Source organism: Saccopteryx leptura, chromosome X (genome assembly GCF_036850995.1).
Source record: "Saccopteryx leptura isolate mSacLep1 chromosome X, mSacLep1_pri_phased_curated, whole genome shotgun sequence".
Lineage (NCBI taxonomy): Eukaryota > Metazoa > Chordata > Mammalia > Chiroptera > Emballonuridae > Saccopteryx > Saccopteryx leptura.
Genome location: NC_089516.1, coordinates 69,552,815 through 69,574,438, shown reverse-complemented (window position 1 = coordinate 69,574,438; position 21,624 = coordinate 69,552,815). Strand labels below are relative to the sequence as shown.

At 36.0% G+C, this 21,624-nt stretch overlaps 1 pseudogene; it reads right to left on the bottom strand.

Annotated features, from left to right (window-relative positions):
- Positions 1-1,866: 1,866 nt before the first annotated feature.
- LOC136386366 (PRELI domain containing protein 3B pseudogene) overlaps positions 1,867-21,624 on the bottom strand; it is a 149,007-nt pseudogene continuing 129,249 nt past the window's right edge.

Sequence of the window (21,624 nt, the reverse complement as noted above, 5' to 3'; positions counted from 1 at the left end):
CTGCATTGTTTTTAAGTATTTAGCTTCCTTTTGGGATCCAAAATGAAGATTTCCCAAAAATAAAAGTTGCAAAGCAATTTATGTAGTAATTAGTTTTGGTCAATTTTTTTTCCTTCTTAGTTTTTTTTTCTTTCCTACTACTTCCACACCCCACAGTGGCACTATATTAATAAAAACATTGAGTACATGGGATTTATGCATAAAATAAAAACATAATTTGAATAATTTCAAGTGATGTATAGCTCCTCATGTAAAAAAAAAAATGTTTCGTGGTCACAATTATTTTAAAAAGCAATTATATTCCAGTAACCTGAGATACCATGTTTTAGCAATTACAGATCCATGATTTTGGGGGGGGTATTTTTCTGAAGTTTGAAACAGGGAGGCAGTCAGACAGACTCCCGCATGCGCCTGACCGGGATCCACCCAGCATGCCCACCAGGGGGCAATGCTCTGCCCATCTGGGGCATCGCTCTGTTGCAACCAGAGGCATTCTAGCACCTGAGGCAGAGGCCACAGAGCCATCCTCAATGCCCGGGCCAACTTTGCTCCAATGGAGCCTCAGCTGTGGGAGGAGAAGAGAAAGACAGAGAGGAAGGAGAGGGGGAGGGGTGGAGAAACAGATGGGTGCCTATCCTGTGTGCCCTGGCCTGGAATCGAATCCAGGACTCCTGCATGCCAGGCCGACGCTCTACCACTGAGCCAACCGGCCAGGGCCCAGATCCATGATTTTGACACATACCTATTTATAACTTAGACAAATGTGAAATGCTAAAAGATATGAACAGCTATTCTTCCTTTTATGTTTAGCATGCTGAAATTTCTAGTAATAACTTATTTTTTAGATAACATCACCAGCCCATGATATGGCATACTAACTTATAAAGTACAAATTCAAGAAAGGTAATACTTTAACTAAGTTACAAAACTTTGGCATATCAATACTGTACCTCTGTGTGATAATTTTCACTCCAAATTGTCATTTAAGTACCAAATTAAAACACTGTGGGTTTTAATGGTAGTTTAAAGAAAAGCAAGGTATTATACACAAATTAATATATCTTTTAAAATTATACAATTTGTCCTTTGAAAGTCAGTTTCCTCTTGAAGTTTACAGCAGCAGGACAGTTGTGTCTCTTTAGAGGTGCTGCTTTGTTCTAGGGTTGACCCAAAGCCAAGTAAACTTTTAATACATGAAAAGCTTTAAAATTCTATCTAAATAAAATTTAATATGCTAACACCATTTTCATAAGTCATTAAATGGTCAAATAAATACTGGAATCTTCAAAACCAGGCAGTCATTTCAAACAACACTAATAATTTCAGATTATTCCCTTTTATTTAGAAACCCTTGTACTTCTTTATTTTGAACAAGTCACATAACCTTTCTTCAGCTTATTAAAAACCTACTTAAAATATAGTTGTATTTTTATATTTATTTATTTATTTATTTATTTATTTATTTATTTATTTTAGTGACAGAGACACAGAGAGTCAGATAGGGACAGACAGACAGGAAGGGAAAGAGATGAGAAGTATCAATTCTTCATTGAGGCCCCTTAGTCTCCTTAGTTGTTCATTGATTGCTTTCTAATATGTGCCTCGACCGGAGGGCTACAGCAGACTTAGTGACCCTTCGCTCAAGCCAGCTACCTTGGGCTCAAGCTGGTGAGCCTTGCTCAAACCAGATGAGCCCGTGCTCAAGCTGGCAACCTCGGGTTCTCGAACCTGGGTCATCTGTGTCCCAGTTCAATGCTCTATCTACTGCGCCACTGCCTGGTCAGGCTAGTTGTATTTTTAAATAACAAATAAATATAATGGCAACTAAAGAGATCTAGGAAACTGGGTCTTGCATACCAACTTCTATCATTTTTCTACAAATGCTGCTGCTGCCATCAGTGTCCTTATGCTCCCTCTTACTGAAACCACTAATTCTTCATTCTCAGAATTTAATTTATGTATTTCTCATTTCATTTCTTCTCAGCTTTTATTAGCTTTTGAAGATACTGCACTTTCCTTCAGCCCTTCAAATGACTACTAAGACTGAATTCTCTTCACAGTGATCATGGCCTCTTTAGTTAAAATAGTTTCTTTCTGAGTCCTGCAACAGTACTTGTAAATGAAATATTAGTAGATTTAAGTTCCATTGTTTTCTCTACAGGATCAACTACACAATGTCCTTGCACATGTGTTTTGGTTTTTGCTGTACGGATAAGAGATTTCACAATGGAAGGCAGTCCCCTCTTTGTGCTGAGAAGTCCGTCTATGGCAGCGATTCTCAACCTGTGGGTCACGACCCACAGGTTGAGAACCGCTGGTCTATGGCTATGCAACTTTCCAGAAGGATCTATCTATCTGTCTAATACATCAACTTTAACCATGCTTGGGTTTCGAGGGTTCAGGTATTTCTGCATTGCAGCTGTTATAACAGTTTCCCACAAGTGGTCAGAGATCCAGATCTTTATTGTGTCTGAGTGGTGCAAAGAGACAAGAACACACGTGCTCTCGCCCCTGCTCCCTTGCTACTTTCCACTTTGTTAATTGTCTTTTGGCTGTTTTGTAAATCCACTGTTCTTTGTTAGTTCTTCTGTTTTCTTTTTGTGTGTGTGTTTTGTTGCATTTTGTTATCAATATACTTTGAGTTCTTTTTACACTCCTCTGTGTATTTGCTACAGGGTTCCTCCTTGTGGTTGTACTGAGGCTTTCATAAAAGATCTTAGCCTGACCTGTGGTGGCGCAGTGGGATAAAGCGTCGACCTGGAACACTGAGGTTGCCAGTTCGAAACCTTGGGCTTGCCTGGTGAAGGCACATATGGGAGTTGATGCTTCCTGCTCCTCCCCCTTCTCTCTCTCTGTCTCTCTCTCTCACTCCTCTCTCTCTAAAAAATCAATAAATAAAAAATATTAAAAAAAAGACGTTTTTTAAAAAAATAAAATATCTTAAAATTATAGTATTTTATTTGAAACTGATAAATTAACTTCAATAAATTTCTAAACTTTATATTTTTATTTCTCCTTTCCTCACATTTTAGATTATTTTTTTTCTTTCTGAAGCTGGAAACGGGGAGAGACAGTCAGACAGACTCCCGCATGCGCCCGACCGGGATCCACCTGGCACGCCCACCAGGGGCGACGCTCTGCCCACCAGGGGGCGATGTTCTGCCCCTCCGGGGCGTCGCTCTGCCGCGACCAGAGCCACTCTAGCGCCTGGGGCAGAGGCCAAGGAGCCATCCCCAGCGCCTGGGCCATCTTTGCTCCAATGGAGCCTCGGCTTCGGGAGGGGAAGAGAGAGACAAAGAGGAAGGAGGGGGTGGGGGTGGAGAAGCAAATGGGCGCTTCTCCTATGTGCCCTGGCTGGGAATCGAACCCAGGTCCCCCGCACGCCAGGCCGACGCTCTACCGCTGAGCCAACCGGCCAGGGCCTTAGATTATTTTTGTTATATTTTACATAATTTATATATTTCTGGTTGTTGCAAACCCCTCCCCCCTTTTCTGTAACAGTCATATTTCCAGCAATTAAGCCCTACATATTTACTCATAATCTTTATAGTATAAGACTTGAGTGGGGGCTCCAAAAAACTGACCTACAATTTTGGGAGAGCTGAATATTTACCCTAGGATCCCACTGGAGGAACCATAGGGTCAAGGGAGACCTCTTGATGTGGTGCTATACTGACATTGGGGAAAGGCAATACAGTCAGCATATAGCTATTATCCCTATCCCTAATGCATTGTCTTGGTCTCTGTGATGCAGGGAGTTCTTCAAATTCACTCTTGTATTCTAAGATTTTATCCATCATGTCTTGGCCATGAATACTTAGTTGTGTGTGTGTGTGTGTGTGTGTGTGTGTGTGTGTGTGTGTGTGTGTGTTAGAAAACTCAGAAATAACATTTGTTGCCATTTTTCTGAACTATGTTTAACTTTGTAAGAATGTATCAAATTCTCTTCTAAACTTGTACCATTTATATTTCCCGCATTAAAAATGAGATTTTCTGGCCCTGGCCGGTTGGCTCAGTGGTAGAATGTCAGCTGGCATATGGAAGTCCCAGGCACGATTCCTGGCCAGGGAATGCAGCAAAAGCACCCATCTGCTTCTCTACCTTTCCCCCTCTCCTTTCTCTCTGTCTCTTCCCTTCCCACAGCCAAGGCTCCATTGGAGCAAAGTTGGCCCAGGCACTAAGGACGGCTCCATAGCCTCTGCCTCAGGTGCTAGAATGCCTCTGGTTGCAACGGAGTAACACCCCAGATGGGCAGAGCATTGCCCCCTGGTGGGCATGCTGGATGGATCCCAGTCAGGTGCATGTGGGAGTCTATCTGTCTGCCTCCCTGCTTCTCACCTCAGAAAAAATACAAAAAAAACAAAATGAGATTTTCTGTTTCTCCACATCTTTGGCAGCATTTGCTGTTGTCAATGTTCTATAGTAAGTATGTGGTAGAAAGTTACTGTTATTTTAATTTACATTTTCTTTGTAAATCATATTTTTATTTGTTTCTTGCCATCTGTGTATATTCTTTAGTGAATTGTCTGTTAAGCTGTTTTCCCCATTTTTCAATGTAGTCATTTGTTTTATTTTTGTCAAGATTTTGGAGTATTTTTGTTATATTTTTCATAAAAGCTAAGAACTGTATGATTTCACACATAGATGGGATATAAAACTGAGACTCATGGACGTAGATAAAAGTAAACTGTTTACCAGGGGAAAAGGGTCTAAGGGGAGGAGTGGGGAAAGGAGTAAAGAGTAAAAATTATTTACTTTGGGTGATAGCCACACAATGCAATCAGCAGTTCAATGCTATAGTTATGTTTACATGGAAAGTTTGTACTTCTGTTGATCATTGTCACCTCATTAACTTTAATTTTTTAAATAAAGGTTTAAAAAGAAGAAATAAAGGTAAAAATTAAGAACAAGAAAGTGGCAACAAATATATATCTATCAACAAATAAATCAAAAACATTAAAATAAATAAACAAACAGAACAGATACAAACTCAGAGAAACAGAGAACATTCATTGCCAAATGAATGGGGGTTAGGGAAATAGATGGAAAAGGTGCCTAAATTGAGAGTACCAATAGGTAGTTACAATATAGTCATGGGAATGAATGTAAAGTACAGCATGAGGAATAGAGTCAATAATCTAATAACTGTGTATGGTTGCAGATTTGTATGATATTTATCAGAATGATCACTTAGTAAATTATATAATGTCTAATCACTGGTTATGCATGTGAAACAAATATAAAATTGTATGTCAATTTTAATTGAAAAATTAAAAAATGATTAAAAGTTTAAAAAAAAGGAATAGAGAAATACTACAAAAACAATCAGAAAACAATAAAATGACAATCATTACATACCTATCAATAATTAATTTAATTGCACATAGATTAAATGGTCCAATCAAAAGATGAATAGATAAAGAAGTGTTATATTATCTGGCCATAAAAAAGTGAAATTTTATCATTTTTGAAACATGAATAGGTCTAGAGGGCATTATATTAAGTGAAATAAGTCAAAAGAGAAAGGCAAATGCCATATTATTTCACTTATATGTAGAATTTAAAAAGATTAAATAAACAAAACAGAAACAAGTTCATAGATAGAGAACAAACTGATGCTTGCCAGATAGAAGGAAAGTTGGGAATCTGAATAAAAATATGAAGGGATTAAAAAGTACTGACTGAGAATTAGAAAAATATCATAGCAACGTAAAGTACAGTTTAGGAAATATAATCAATAATATCACAAAAGTTATATGTATGGTGTCAAAGGGTACTAGACTTACCAGTATAAGGTGTACAAATGTCTGATCATTATGCTGTACATCTGAAATTAATATAATATTGAACTAATATAATATTAACAATCATTTTTAAGAAAACATTAAAAAATAAAAACGTTAAAAAAATAAAAGCAATTTGATAAAACTTTAAGTTACAATCCATGGCAAAATACAGCTTTTCTTAGTACCTACCACTGTTGGCTCTCAGTCTTTATAATGTAAATGCTAAAATTTTCACATAACTATCTAAATTCTTTTTGAAAAATCAATGTATAAATAAAATTGAGTAAAGAAACACATGCAGCATTATACTTATTCTGAATAATAAAATAAATAGTTTATCTAATTCAAAAATATATAATGGAATATTATTCATTTATGAGCAGAAAAAATATCCTGCCATTTGAGATAACATGGATGGTCCTTGAGAGCATTATCTTAGTGAGATAAACCAAACAGAAAAAGAAACTTTTTGTGTGATATCAATTAAAGTAATTTAAAAAGCCAAACTCACAAAACAGCAAGTACAGTGGTTGTTACTAGAAGCTGAGGGGTGAGACAATTTGGTAGATGTAAAAGGGCAGAAATTTGAAAGTAGTAGATGAAGATAATGTCTCAAAACCAGAAAAAATTCAGTCTTTATAACTTTTTACATTTTTTTCATCTTTCTGTTTTCTTTTTTTTCCTTCCACCTTAGTCATTTTATTCTTTTCTTTTCATTTTCAACGTTATTACCCATAGGTGTTACATTTTTCATTCTTTTTTTAATGAATGTTATATTCCAGAAAAACTTAAATCAATTTTTTTTCTCTCTCTCTCTCTCTTTTTTTTTCTTATCTCTTTCACTTTTTCTCTTATTCAAATCTCACCCACAAACAAATTACTTTATTCTGGATTCAAATTTTTTCTTTATAGCATTTTATGTGCTTTTTACTTCGCTTTTTATCTCTTTAGTGTTTCCCCCAACTCCGGCTCTCTATTATAGTTTTTGTGCCACTTAATACAATAGAATTTTCATTTTTCATGGTATTTTTTTCTTTTTTCTCTTTTTCTCTTCTCTTACACTATTTCTCTCATTTGCCCATCATTTACAAACAAATTATTTTATTCTTTTTTTTTTTTTTTTTTTTTTTTCATTTTTCTGAAGCTGGAAACAGGGAGAGACAGTCAGACAGACTCCCGCATGCGCCCGACCGGGATCCACCCGGCACGCCCACCAGGGGCGGTGCTCTGCCCCCCAGGGGGCGATGCTCTGCCCATCCTGGGCGTCGCCATATTGCGACCAGAGCCACTCTAGCGCCTGAGGCAGAGGCCACAGAGCCATGCCCAGCGCCCGGGCCATCTTTGCTCCAATGGAGCCTTGGCTGCGGGAGGGGAAGAGAGAGACAGAGAGGAAAGCGCGGCGGAGGGGTGGAGAAGCAAATGGGTGCTTCTCCTATGTGCCCTGGCTGGGAATCGAACCCGGGTCCCCCGCACGCCAGGCTGACGCTCTACCGCTGAGCCAACCGGCCAGGGCAAATTATTTTATTCTTGATCCAAATTTTTTCCTTGTGGCATTTTGTGGGTTCTAGCCTTGTTTTTTTTTTTTTTTTTGCCTCTTTGTCACTCCCCCCCCCCTACTTAGGCCTTCCATTATAGATAGATATCTTTGTTCCACTTAGCACAATAGAATTTTCAGTTTTTCACTGCATTTTCTCAAAGAATATTTATCAACTCTTATTAGTGTTATTAATAATACAACTCTCTAATGCCATTAAAGAAAAAGAAATTGAATATCATGGATACAAAAAATTTAAATAGCTTAGAAACCTTGGAGGTAAATGACAGAGAATATAAAATTGAAGTCCTAAAAATACCCAGAAACATACAAGAAAGTAAAGAAAAGCAATTTAGGGAGCTCAAAAAACAATTTAATGAACAGAAAAAATACTTCACCAAGAAAATTGAAACTATGAAAATGAATCAAACATATGAAAAACTCAATTCATAAACTGAAAAACGATATAACAAGCTTAGCCAATAGAACAGGCCAGATAGAGGAGAGAATTAGTGACATAGAAGACAGACAACTAGAAGTGTTACAGAGAGAAGAGGAGAGAGACTCATAAATTAAAAAAAAAGTTGGATAGCTCTACGGGAATTGTCTGACTCCATCAGAAAGAGCAAGATAAAAGTAATGGGTATATCAGAAGGAGAAGAGAGAGAAAATGGAGTGGAGAACATATTCAAACAAATAATAGACAAGAACTTCCCAAGCCCATGGAAAGAACTGAAGACTTGAATTCAAGAAGCAAACAGAACACCAAGTCCTCTTAATCCTAACAAACCTACACCAAGGCACATCTTAATGAAATTGGCACATACCAATGACAAAGAAAAAATTCTCAAGGCAGCCAGAGAAAAGAAGAATACAACATAAAAAGGAAGACCCATTAAATTATCAACAGATTTCTCAGCAGAAACTCTACAAGCTAAAAGAGAGTGGAACCTAATATTTAAAGTTTTGAAAGAGAGGAACTTCCTGCCAAGAATACTATATCCATCAAAACTATCCTTCACATATGAAGGAGAAAGAAAAACATTCACAGATACTGAAATGAAGAGGGAATTTATCACCAGAAAACCCCCACTGCAGGAATTACTAAAGGGGGTTTTCTGACCAGACACAGAAACACACACAAACAAACAAACAAACAAAAAAACAACTACAAGTAAAAGTGTCATCAAGAGCACAATAAAAACAAGATTAATCTGTGACAAAAAAGGGGGGGCAGGACAAATATTAATAGTAGCAAAGGAGGATGGAGTGCAGAAGCACTCATGAGATAATGAACTACAATGTACATGATATATATGCTTTCCATTACTTAATGGTAACCACCCCTGAAAAAACCAACACAGATATACATGGCTTGATAAAAGAAGTAACAGAGAAAAGAAGTATGGATTATAACCAAACAAATGATAGAAAAATAAAAGAGGAGAACCAAACCAAATACAAACCTGTCAGAAAGCAATATATAAAATGGCAATAAGAAACCCTCAAATGTCAATAATTACACTAAACGTAAATGGATTAAACTCACCAATAAAAAGACACAGAGTAGCAGAACAGATTAAAAAGAAAATCCAACTGTATGCTGTCTACAAAAAACACATCTAAGCTACAAGGATAAAAACAAATTCAAAGTGAAAGGTTGGAAAACAATACTCCAAGCAAATAACATCCAAAAAAAAAAAAAAAAAAAAAAAAAAAGCAGGTGTAGCAATACTCATATCTAATAATGCTGACTACAAGACAACAAAAGTAATCAGAGTAAAAAACACACATTTCATAATGATAAAGGGGACACTAAATTAAGAAGACATACCACTTTTTAATATATAAGCACCAAACCAAGGAGCACCAAAATATATAAGACAGCTACTGACTGACCTATAAACAAAAACTGACAAAAATACAATCATACTTGGAAAACTCAATACACCATTGACAGCTCTAGATCATTCATCCAAACAGAAAATGAATAAAGAAATATTGGCCTTAAATGAAACACTAAAACAATTGGATATGATACACATCTACAAGACATTTCATCCCAGAATGCCAGAGTATACATTTTTCTCTAGTGTACATGGAACATTCTCAATAATTTACCACATATTGGGCCACAAAGATAACATCAACAAATTCAGAAAGATTGAAATTATACCAAGCATATTTTCTGATCATAAAGCCTTGAAACTAGAATTCAACTGCAAAAAAAAGAGGTAAAAAAATCCACAGCAATGTGGAAACTAAAAAACATACTTTTAAAAAATGAGTGGGTCAAAGAAGAAATAAGCACAGAGATCAAAAGATACATACAGGCAAACAAAATAACAATACAAAATATCAAATCTCTGGGATGCAGCAAAAGCAGTGATAAAAGGGAAGTTCATATCACTACAGGCATATATGAACAATCAAGAGAGATCCCAAGTAAACCACTTAACTTCACATCTTACGGAACTGGAAAAAGAAGAACAAAGACAACCCAAAACCAGCACAAGAAAGGAAACAATAAAAATCAGAGCAGAAATAAAAGAAATAGAGAACAGAAAAAGTATAGGAAAAATTAATAAAAACAGGAGCTGGTCTTTTGAAAAGATTAACAAAATTGACAAACCATTGGCAAGACTCACCAATGAAAAAAGAGAAAGGACTCATATAAACAAAATCCAAAATAAAAGAGGAGAAATCAACACAGATAGCATAGATATACCCAAAGAATTATTGTAGAATACTATGAAAAACTATATGCCACCAAATTTAAAAATATAGAAGAAATGGATAAATTCCTAGAACAATACAATCTTCCTAGACTGAGTAAAGAAAAAGCAGAAAGCCTAAACAAACACATAAGCAGGAAGGAAATAGAAACAACTATTAAAATCCTCCACAGAAATAAGAGTTTAGGGCCAGACGACTATACTAGTGAATTCTATCAAACATTCAAAGAAGTCTTAGTTCCTATTCTACTCAAAGTCTTCCAAAAAATTGAAGAAGTAATACTGCCAAACACATTTTATGAGGCCAACATAACCCTCATACCAAAACCTGGCAAGGACAACACACACACAAAAAAGAAAACTACAGACCAATATCTCTAATAAATAAAGATGCTAAAATACTAAACAAAATATTAGCAAATCGAATACAACAACACATTAAAAAAATCATTCATCATGATCAAGTGGGATTCATCCCAAACTCACAAGGATGGTTCAACATACATAAAACGGTTAACATAATACACCATATCATCAAAACAAAGAACAAAAACCATATGATCTTATCAATAAATGCAGAAAAGGCATTCAATAAAGTACATCATTTTATGTTTAAAACATGTAACAAAATGGGTATAGAAGGAAAATATCTCAACATAATAAAGGCCATCTAAGATAAACCATTAGCTAACATCATATTAAATGGCATAAAACTGAGGACTTTTTCCCTAAACTCAGGAACAAGAAAAGGTTGTCCACTCATTCCAATCTTATTCAACATAGTGCTGGAAATTCCAGCCAGAGAAATCAGACATAAGAAAAAATAAAAGACATTCACATGGGGAAAGAAGAAGTAAAGATTTCACTTTACAGATGATATAATCCTATACATCGAAAACCCCAAAGACTCCACAAAAAGACTACTAGAAACAATAAACCAATACAATAAGGTCACAGGATACAAAATTAATATACAAAAGTCCATTGCCTTCTTATATGCCAACAATGAAACATCAGAAAACAAGCTCAAAAAACAGTCCCCTTCATGGTTGCAACAAAAAATAAAAAATAAAATATCTTGAAATAAACATAACAAAGAATGGAAAGGACCTATACAATGAAAATTACAAAGCATTGTTAAGGGAAATCGAAAAAGATATAATGAAATGGAAACATATTTCTTGTTCTGGAATAAGAAGAATAAATAGAGTCAAAATGATTATATTACCCAAAGTGATATACAAATTTAATGCAATTCCCATCAAAAATCCACTGTCATTTTTTAAAGAAATGGAACAAAAATCATCAGGTTTATATGGAACTATAAAAAACCCCAAATAGCCAGAGCAATCCTATGGGAAAAGAACAAAGCTGGGAGCATTACAATACCTGACTTCAAATTATATTATAGAGCTACGATAATCAAAACAGCATGGTATTGGCAGAACAATAGACACTCAGACCAGTGGAACAGAATAGACAGCCCAGAAATAAAACCACATGTATATGGTCAAATAATTTTTGCTAAAGGGGCCAACAACACACAATGGAGAAAAGAAACCCTCTTCAACAAATGGTGCTGGGAAAACTGGAAAGCCACATGCAAAAGAATGAAGCTAGACTACAGTTTGTCCCGTCCCCTTGTACTAAAATTAATTCAAAATGGATCAAAGACCTAAATATAAAGCCTGAAACAATAAATTGCATAGAAGAAAACATAGGTACTAAACTCATGGACCTTGGTTACAAAAAGCACTTTATGAATTTGACTCCAAAGGCAAGGGAAGTGAAGGCAAAGATAAATGAATGGGACTACATCAGACTAAGAAGCTATTGCACAGCAAAAGAAACTGACAACCAAACAAACAGACAGCCAACTAAATGGGAGATGATATTTTCAAACAACAACACAGATAAGGGCCTAATATCCAAGATATACAAAGAACTCATAAAACTCAACAACAAACAAGCAAACAATTTAATAAAAAACTGGGAAGAAGACATAAACAGACACTTCTCCCAAGAAGAAATACAAATGACCAACAGATATATGAAACGATGCCCATCTTTATTAGCTGTTAGAGAAATGCAAATCAAAACTACAATGAGATACCACCTCACACCTGTTAGATTAGCTATTATCCACAGGACAGGTAACAGCAAGTGTTGGAGAGGCTGTGGAGAAAAAGGAACCCTCATCCACTGTTGATGGGGATATAAAGTAGTACAAGCACTATGGGAGAAATATGGTGGTTCCTCAGAAAATTAAATATAGAACTATCATATGACCCAGCAATCCCTCTACTGTGTATATACCCCCAAAACACAAAAACACTGGTACGTAAAGACACATGCAGCTCCATGTTCACTGCAGTATTGTTCACAGAGGACAAGATATGGAAACAACCAAAAAGCCCTTCAATACATGATTGATAAAGAAGAGGTGGTACATATATTCTATGAAATACTACTCAGCCACAAGAAATGATGACATCAGATCATTCACAACAGCATGGATGGACCTTGACAACATTATACTGAATGAAATAAGTAAATCAGAAAAAACTAAGAAATATATTATTCTATACATAGGTGGGACATAAAAATGAGACTCAGGAACATGGACAAGGGTTTGGTGGTTACCAGGGGTGGGGATGGCTAGGGAGGGGATGGGAGAGGAGAGGGGCACAAAGAAAACCAGATAGAAGGTGACAGAAGACTATATGACTTTGGGTGATGGGTGTGCAACAAAATCAAATGTCAAAATAACCTAGAGATGTTTTCTCTGAATCTATGTACCCTGATTGATTGTTACCCCATTAAAATTAACTTAAAAATAAAATAAAAGAAATGAGAGTTTAGATAAATGAAGTAACTTATCACAAGTCACTCATCTAGTGACTTCTATTGCTAGGAATCAAACAGAGGACAAGATAAAGTCCTAAATCCTTATCTTGGCATGCAAGGCTCTTCATGATCTTCTTCTAGCCTTTCTTGAAAGGTAGTATAATAGAGAGGTTCTGGGCATGATTTCAGTCTGGATACAAATTGCCTGGATTTGAATTTTGGCTCTGCCACTTACTAGCTGTGAGATACTGAGCAAGTTAATTAATTCCCATAGGCTTCAGTTTCTGAACTGTCAATTGAGGATGATGATGACCATATTAGTCTATCTTATAGGTTTTTTGTGAAGATTAAATAATTTATTATATAATACATTCTCAGCACTATGCTTAGGATTTAGTGAGTGACCTACAAATATTAACTATCAGTGTTATTATCTATCCTCATTTTTTTCTATTGATATATTTGTCACTACATACCCAGTATTCTGCATTGTCCTGACTCCATGCATGTATCCAGGCTGTTCATTCTACCTCATATGTATGTGTGGAAATTCAATTCATTTTTCTTACCCCAGCTCAAGTGCTGAATATCCTTCTTGGATACCTCTCCCATTGTAGAACTTATCAGTTTCTGTTTTTGATTAAATTGAATGGGTGCTAGTCTCTTCTTTGCCTTCTTTTATTCAAGGACAACTTATTCCTTTATTTGTTATTCACAGTGTGCAGCACAATACATGGCATGGGGCCTTCAAGTGCAGTAAAAAGTTGTTGAATTATATTTGTCCTTTTCTTGTTACTCCTAGCAGTGCAAGCTGCAGCCTGAAACAAGCTGCTTGAAGCTTTGCTCTGAAGTTATGCCAGTTGTGGCTTTCATCTCCTCTTTGCAGCTACTTTTATTTTGTGTTAATACATATTTTTCATGTGGGCATCTCTCATATAAATCCATGCAGGTTGGGGTGACTAGAATAGGTCTTGAGCCTGACCTGTGGTGGCGCAGTGGATAAAGCATTGACCTGGAAATGCTGAGGTCGCCGGTTTGAAACCCCAGGCTTGCCTGGTCAAGGCACATATGGGAGTTGATGCTTCCAGCTCCTCCCCCCTTCTCTCTCTCCTCTCTCTCCCTTTCTGTCTCTCTCTCTCTCTTCTCTCTAAAAATGAATAAATAAAATAAAAATAAAATTTATAGAATAGGTCTTGCCCAGGCAAACCACCTTATATTTAATAGTTGTCTTTAGGGTCTGTTCTTCTGGTAGACACTTGAGTGAGAGTGAAATTAGAGGGAACCTCTAATTTCTTTACACTGATTCTGAGGACAAAAAATCCCCCCCCAAATAATTGCATAGAACTGGGGCTCTCTAGATTTCTGGCATATGAAGTAACTTCCAAGTTGGCCATATTTAATTTCATGTAGCCCCATACAACATACTCTTAAATAAGCAATGCCTATATTTCTGCTTCTCATGAGAATGCAGGCAAGAGTGTCTCAGGATGACCTGTCCTCTGATACTTAGGGTGGGGATAGAGACTCAATGGGGAGTTCAGGTAAGCACGAATGGAGATGACAAGAAACTTGGACTTCCAGAGAGAATTTGTAATACTTTATCTTCAAAATATTGAGGATGAACTCAGCAGGGAGCTATTATTTAATGAGCCAGTACATTTGTTTGCTCCTCCATATCTATAGGGGAGTCTTTTAGCTTTAGACTCATGTTATCTGAATATATTGACTACTACACCTTTTCTTTACTATCACTTCTTGAAATTTCTGGTCAATTCTCAAGCTTTGTTGTACACATTGGCATGTGATTTGCTGTATTTTTTCCTGCCATTACTGTAGATGACTTCAGAGTTCTGAGAGATAACCCAGATAACATCTGGCCTCTCAGATCCTTCAAATTACTCATCTGTAATATGTTTATTTACCATTTCTTCTCAGCCACCTTTGCTATTGTCATCTTCCAGAACTGCTCCACTTTTTTTTCTTATTATTCCTCCTCCATCTCTCTCCATCTTCTCCCCACCAATTACCATACAGTTGTCTGTGTCCCTGATCTCTCTCTCTCTCTATCTCTCTCTCTCTCTCTCAGATCAATCCTATCAAACATCCAGTTAATACTACACATCTTTTCAGCTTTCCCTTTAGTTATTTCCAGGCAAGCCTTTTGCATTCTCCTTATCTAAGCAGGCCTGTCCTAACACACAATCTTGTTTATGACCTCTCGAAAAGGTAGCATTCATGTTCCTAGATTTCTCATCTTCCTGTCTCACCCTATAACTTTAGTCTACTACAGCAAGAGTTAATATTATAGATGTTCTTCCTCCTCAGACTGAGAATGTACAAGTAAGTCAAATTACCAATACTCTGCCATTAGCCATTGATCTGTATAGAGTTTCTCAGATTAAAATTAACCGATGATTACTTTAACCATACCCTGGTCTCAGAACAAAAGCTAAATGGTGAGAATACAATAATTATCTTGCTAGAATACTGTATATAGTAGAGTGTGTAATTATAAGGGTTGCCCCTTTAGGGGTATTAGATGTCTAAGCAGATGCCATTTTTAATAGAACCCTGGCCCTTTGGTCAGTAGAGCATTCTTTTAATGATTTAAATCCTGCTTATCTTAAATAAAAAATAGACAAACACAGCTTGATTATAATGCAGAAGTTTGATCAAGGCCCAAGCACTACATTTCAAATGTAATAGTGGCTTTTAGCATTGTAATTGAAAAGAGCTGGTGAATTAATAGAGCTCCAGCAACTGAGGTTGTAAATACCTGACTGTTCTTGATAAGAGCTATGGCTATACCCAGGGCCTGCTCTATAGAGCAGCCTAAAATAACTAGGCCCATTCTTGGTGTCAAACATTGTTGTCATCTTTGCTAGAAAATTCTTTTGGAATTATTTTCTATAACCAAGGAATACAGACTCTCTTTTCTTTTCTATAGTTTGTGAAAGTGAAAAAAGCTTTTTAAAAAGACATTTATTTAAAAAATTAAATTCATCAAATTAACTTTGATCAATAAGAGTACATAAGTTTCAGGTAAACATTTCCACAGCATTTGAACTGTTGATTATGTTGTATACCCATCACTCAAAGTCAAATCATTTTCCATCACCTTGTATTTGTCCCTCTATATACCCTTCCCCTACCCCTCCCCACATGACCCTACTCCTGGTAACCACTTCACTTTTATCTATGTCCATGAGTCTCAGTTTTATATCCCACCTATGTGTGAAATCATACAGTTTTTGGCTTTTTCTGATTTACTGATTTTACTCTGAAGAATGTTCTCAAAGTCCAATCATGTTGCATGTTGTTGTCATACTTTCTTATGTCTGAGTAGTATTCCATTGTCTATATGTACCACATCCTCTTTATCCAATCCTCTACCAAGGGACATTTTGGTTGTTTCCATGTCTTGTACACTACAAATAATGTAATGAACATGGGGGTGAATGTATCTTTATATACTAATGTGAGAGAAGCTTAATTTTTTTTATTCCTCTTGGTCTAGACAAAGGTGACTTTAAAACTTGTGTTAGTTTTATTCATTCCTATAAGTCTGTAATTTCTTTTAAAAAGCTCACTCATTCAAAAGGAGAAAATTATGTTCTTAGTTTCTGCTTTGGGACTAGAAAATTGTTCTTAATCAGGTAAGGATGGATGTGGAAGGGCAGACATAAGAAGACAAGTGCAACTGAGTCCCATCAGAAGACACATGTATCATCACTGAGGTGCATGGTAGGAGTCTGGGGTCCACTGCAGTTTTCAGAACTGAAATATCTTCTCCTCATCATAACTAAACCCTCCCTACATAGCCTTTAAATTTTAATATTTGAAAATATTAACCAAAATTATGTTATTAATAATCTTACCAACTAAGACTAAAATTATTTTTTTTGACAGAGACAGAGAGAGAGAGAGTCAGAGAGAGGGACAGATAGGGTCAGACAGACAGGAAGGGAGAGAAATGAGAAGCATCAGTTCTTCATCACAGCTCCCTAGTTGTTCAATGATTTCTTTCTCATATGTGCCTTAACTGGGAGGCTACAGCAGGGTGAGTGACCCCTTGCTCAAGCCAGCAACCTTTAGGCTCAAGCCAGTGACCATAGGGTCATGTCTATGATCCCAAACTCAAGCCAGTGACCTCTCACTTCAGCTGGTGAGCCCATGCTCAAGCCAGATGAGCCTGCATTCAAGCCGGAGACCTTGGAGTTTTGACCCTGGGTCCTGCGTGTCTTAGTTCGACACTTTATCCACTGTACCACCGTCTGGTCAGGTGTGACTAAAATTATTTAATCAAACAGATTATTTTTCTGCCTAATTCCATGCTCTTTTATTGCAATATCTGAACTTTAAACCTTCTTTTATTTTCAACAGAGACAAAACTCTTGAGCAGCACTCTTCTTAGAGTAAATCTTCAGATCTTGTAAAAGCATCAAATTACCTCCCCTAATAGGTAAGAGTCCAGACAGGAAGCAGATGGCATGCTAAATTTGGAAACTTGCGTTTATTAGAAAAAATAACCTATTTATAGAAGATGTAGACAATGTAGTGTAGTATTAAGATTATATCTTTAGGGAGCTTGCCCCTGTTCAAAGCCTGAAATCATCAAGAGGTACACATGAAGATGGAGCCATCCCAGAGCCAACATCATACTCAATGGGAAAAACAAGAAGTGTTTCCTTTAAGATCAAGAACAAGACAAGGATATCCACTTTTACCACTCTTATTTAATGTAGAACTGGTAGTCTTAGCCACAGAAATCAGATGAGAAAAAGAAATAAAAGGCATCCAAATTGAAAAGGCAAAAGTAAAATTATCATTATTTGCTGATAATATGATACTGTCTATAAAAACTTTAAACATTCTAACAAAAAACCACTCATTCTAATAAATAAATTTAGAAATTTAGCAAGACACAAAAATTGTATCAGAAATCAGTTGTATTTTATGCACTGATAATAAGCTATCAGAACATGAGAAAAAAAATAATTCCATTTATTATTGTAAAAATGTAACTAGTAATAAATTTAATCAAGTAGGTAAAAAATATGTACTCAGAAAATTATAAGGTACTAAAAAACAAAGTTGATGAAGATACAATAAGTGGAAGTATATACCATGTTCATGGTTAAGAAAATTAATATAATTACTCTATCCATACTATCCAAAACAATCTACAGATTCAACACAATTTTTATTCTAATACTAATGGTGTAACTCACAGATTTAGAGCAAACATTTAAAAAATTTACATGGAAGCACAAAAAAAAATATTGAAAACCAACAGTAAGTAATCTTGGGAAAGAAAAGCAAGGTTGAAGCTTTCACACTACATTGGTACCTTGAAGTAAAAATTAATTTGTTCTGTAACCGAGCTTTTAAGTCAGTCAACTTGTATATCAAACTGCTGATACTGGACCTGTGTGCCAATGCCCCAACTAGCAGCAGCTTTCCGAATCACAACTCATATCTCAGAATTTCATTCGGATCTCAAACAAAAATATGGACCAAGTTGCAGCTCGTATCTTAGAAAAAAATTGTACATTGGTCTTTTTGTATCTCAAAGTACCACTGTACTTGATATCAAACTATATAACAATACCATAGTAATAAAAACAGCGTGGCCTGAACAGGCAGTGGCGCACTGGATAGAGCATCAAACTGGGACATGGAGGACCTAGATTCAAGACCCAAGATCACCAGCTTGAGCACAGGCTCATCTGGTTTGAGCAAAGCTCACCAGCTTGGACCCAAGCTGGCTTGAGCAAGGGGTTACTCGATCTGCTGAAGGCCCACAGTCAAGGCACATATGAGAAAGCAATCAATGAACAACTAAGGTGTTGCAACAAAAAACTGATGATTGATGCTTCTCATCTCTCTCTGTTCCTGTCTGTCTGTCCTTATTTATCCCTCTCTCTGGCTCTCTCCCTCTGTCTCTGTAAAAAAACAAAACAAAACAAAACAAAACAAAAAAACCCAGCATGGTATTAGAACTAAGCAGGCAAGTTTAGATCATTAGAACAGAATGGAAACAACAGAAATAATCTCTGCCTTTATGGTCAATTAATATTTGACAAAAGATTCAAGAACATACTATGGAGTAAGACAATATATTGAATAAATGGTATAGGGGAAATTGGACAAATATATGTATAACAAGTGAAACTAAACCACTAACTTACACCATGTAGAAGAATTAAAATTGATTAAAGACTGAAATTTAAGTCATGAAACCATAAATATCTTAGAAATAAGCATAAGGGGTAAAATTTCAGACATTTCTCATAGGAATTTTTTTTTAGTTATATATCCTTGGGTGAGGGAACCAAAGGAAAATAATAAACACATGGGACTACCTCGGACTACATATAAATATTTTACACAGTAAAAGAAACCATCAATAAAATGAAAAGGGTATCCACTGAATTGGAGAACATATTTGTCAGTGATATATCTGATAAAGAGTTACCATATTTCCCTGTATATAAGACAACCTCATGCATAAGAAGCACATTAATTTTGGGACCCAAAATTTGAAAAAAGGAATTACATAAAGTTATCAAACTCAAGTTTTATTCACCATAAAATTCATACAACTTTTCATCACTGTCAAAACTTCCATCCATTATCTTGTCCTCATCTGTGTCTGATGATGAATCACTGTCTTCAATAAAGAGGGCAAAAACAAGTTCGAAAAAGTAACAAATGCAAGTAAAAAACTCTACAACCAGCATATAAGACACAACCAGTTTTTAGACTCCAAATTTTTTGAAAATAGGTGCATCTTATACATGGGGAAATATGGTAATTTCTAAACTACATAACAAACTTATACAACTCAACAGGAAGAAGACAAACAATCCAAGTAAAATAAATGGACAAATAACCTGAACAGACACTTCTCCAAAGAGGATATACAGATTTCAAATAGACATGTAAAAAAATGTTCAATATTATTGTCATCAGAGACAGAAATAAAAACCACAATGAGATATCACCTCATGCCTGTCATAATGGCTATTATCAATAAATCAACAAACAGCAAGTATTGCTGAGGATGTGTAAAAAAAAGAAAAAGAACCTTCATGTACTGTGGTGGGAATACAGACTGAGGGACTGGTGCATCCACTGTGAAAAACAGTATGGAGTTTCCTCAAAAACTAAAAATGAAACTGTTTTTTGACCCAGCAAACCCACTTCTAGGAATATAGTACAAGACTATTGAAATCCTATTTTGAAAAAATACATTTACCTCTATGTTCATAGCAGTGTTATTTATGATAGCCACAATCTAGAAACAGTCTAAGTGCCCATTAGTAAATGAGTGGATTAAAAATAAAGAAAAGTGCCTGCCCAGGCAGTAGCACAGTGGATAGAGCATTGAACTGGGACACAGGGGACCCTGAAGTCGCCAGCTTGAGTGTGAGCTCATCTGGTTTGAGCAAGGTTCACCAGCTTGAGCCCAAGGTTGCTGGCTTGAGCAAGGGGTCACTCAGTCTGCTGTAGCCCCCCAGTCAAGGCACATATGAGAAAGCAATCAATGAGCAATTAAGGTGCCACAATAAAGAATTGATGCTTCTCATCTCTTTCCCTTCCTGTCTGTCTGTCCCTATCTGTCCCTTTCTCAGTCTCTGTCACAAAAAAAAATAATATTAAAGAAATGCTGTGGTACATTTATATGATGGATACTACACACCCATAAAAAAGAAATTCTTACCTTTTGTGACAGCATGAATGGATCTGGAGATTATTATGCTAAATGACATAAGCCAGGCAGAGAAAGACAAATATCATATGATCTCACTTATATGCCGAATCTAATGAACAAAATAAACCAATGAACAAAATAGAAAAAGAGACATGGATACATTGAACAGACTGACAGCTTTCAGAGGAGAGAGAGTTGGAAGGTTGGATGAAAAAGCGTGAAGAGAATATATATATATTCTATATAATATATAGAACATATAGACAGACAATAGTGTGAAAATACCCAGAGTAAATAGGGGGTTGAAAGATAGAAGTGGAAAAAGAGGGGAAAAGGAGGATCAGAAAGAGACTGCCTTGGGTGCTGGGTGCACAATGGGTGCAGATGATGTCTTGTTGAGTTATACTCTTAAAAGCTATATGGTTTTGTGAACCAGTGTGACACCAATAAATTTAATAAACAAGGATGTAGCTATGGCAAAACACTTTCTTCAAGAGAGGAAATTCAGATGATAAATACCTTAATTTTACTATCTTCCCTCACTCTATTCTTTTTTCAGGGTACCCTATTGATCAAATATAACCATAAAGTACTTGAGTCAGTGTCCTGATGAACATGAGAGTCAAACATGAATCTGGAGAAGAAAACAGAAGGTATCCAGCTTAACCCAAACCAAATTTATTTTTGTTTAAGTCTAAGAATATGAGTTATAAATTCCTTTGCCCAGGGTTTTACATAGAAGAAACTAAGGCTCACAGAAGGAAAGTGTCACAAACAAAGCAGTGGCAGATCCCAATAATTCCTTCTTATCATTCTATGGAGCTCATTTTAATTTTTTGGATTACTTTTATGATTGAAAAATTCTTTTAGAAATTGCGTGTCCTCTTCAAAATAATACAAGAAAATACTGGAGATAAAAACAAATGTTAAATGAATGCTTTACTTTGTGGAATGGATGTTTCCATAAGAGAAAAAATGCATAAATTAGGTTGTGCTCTACTACTA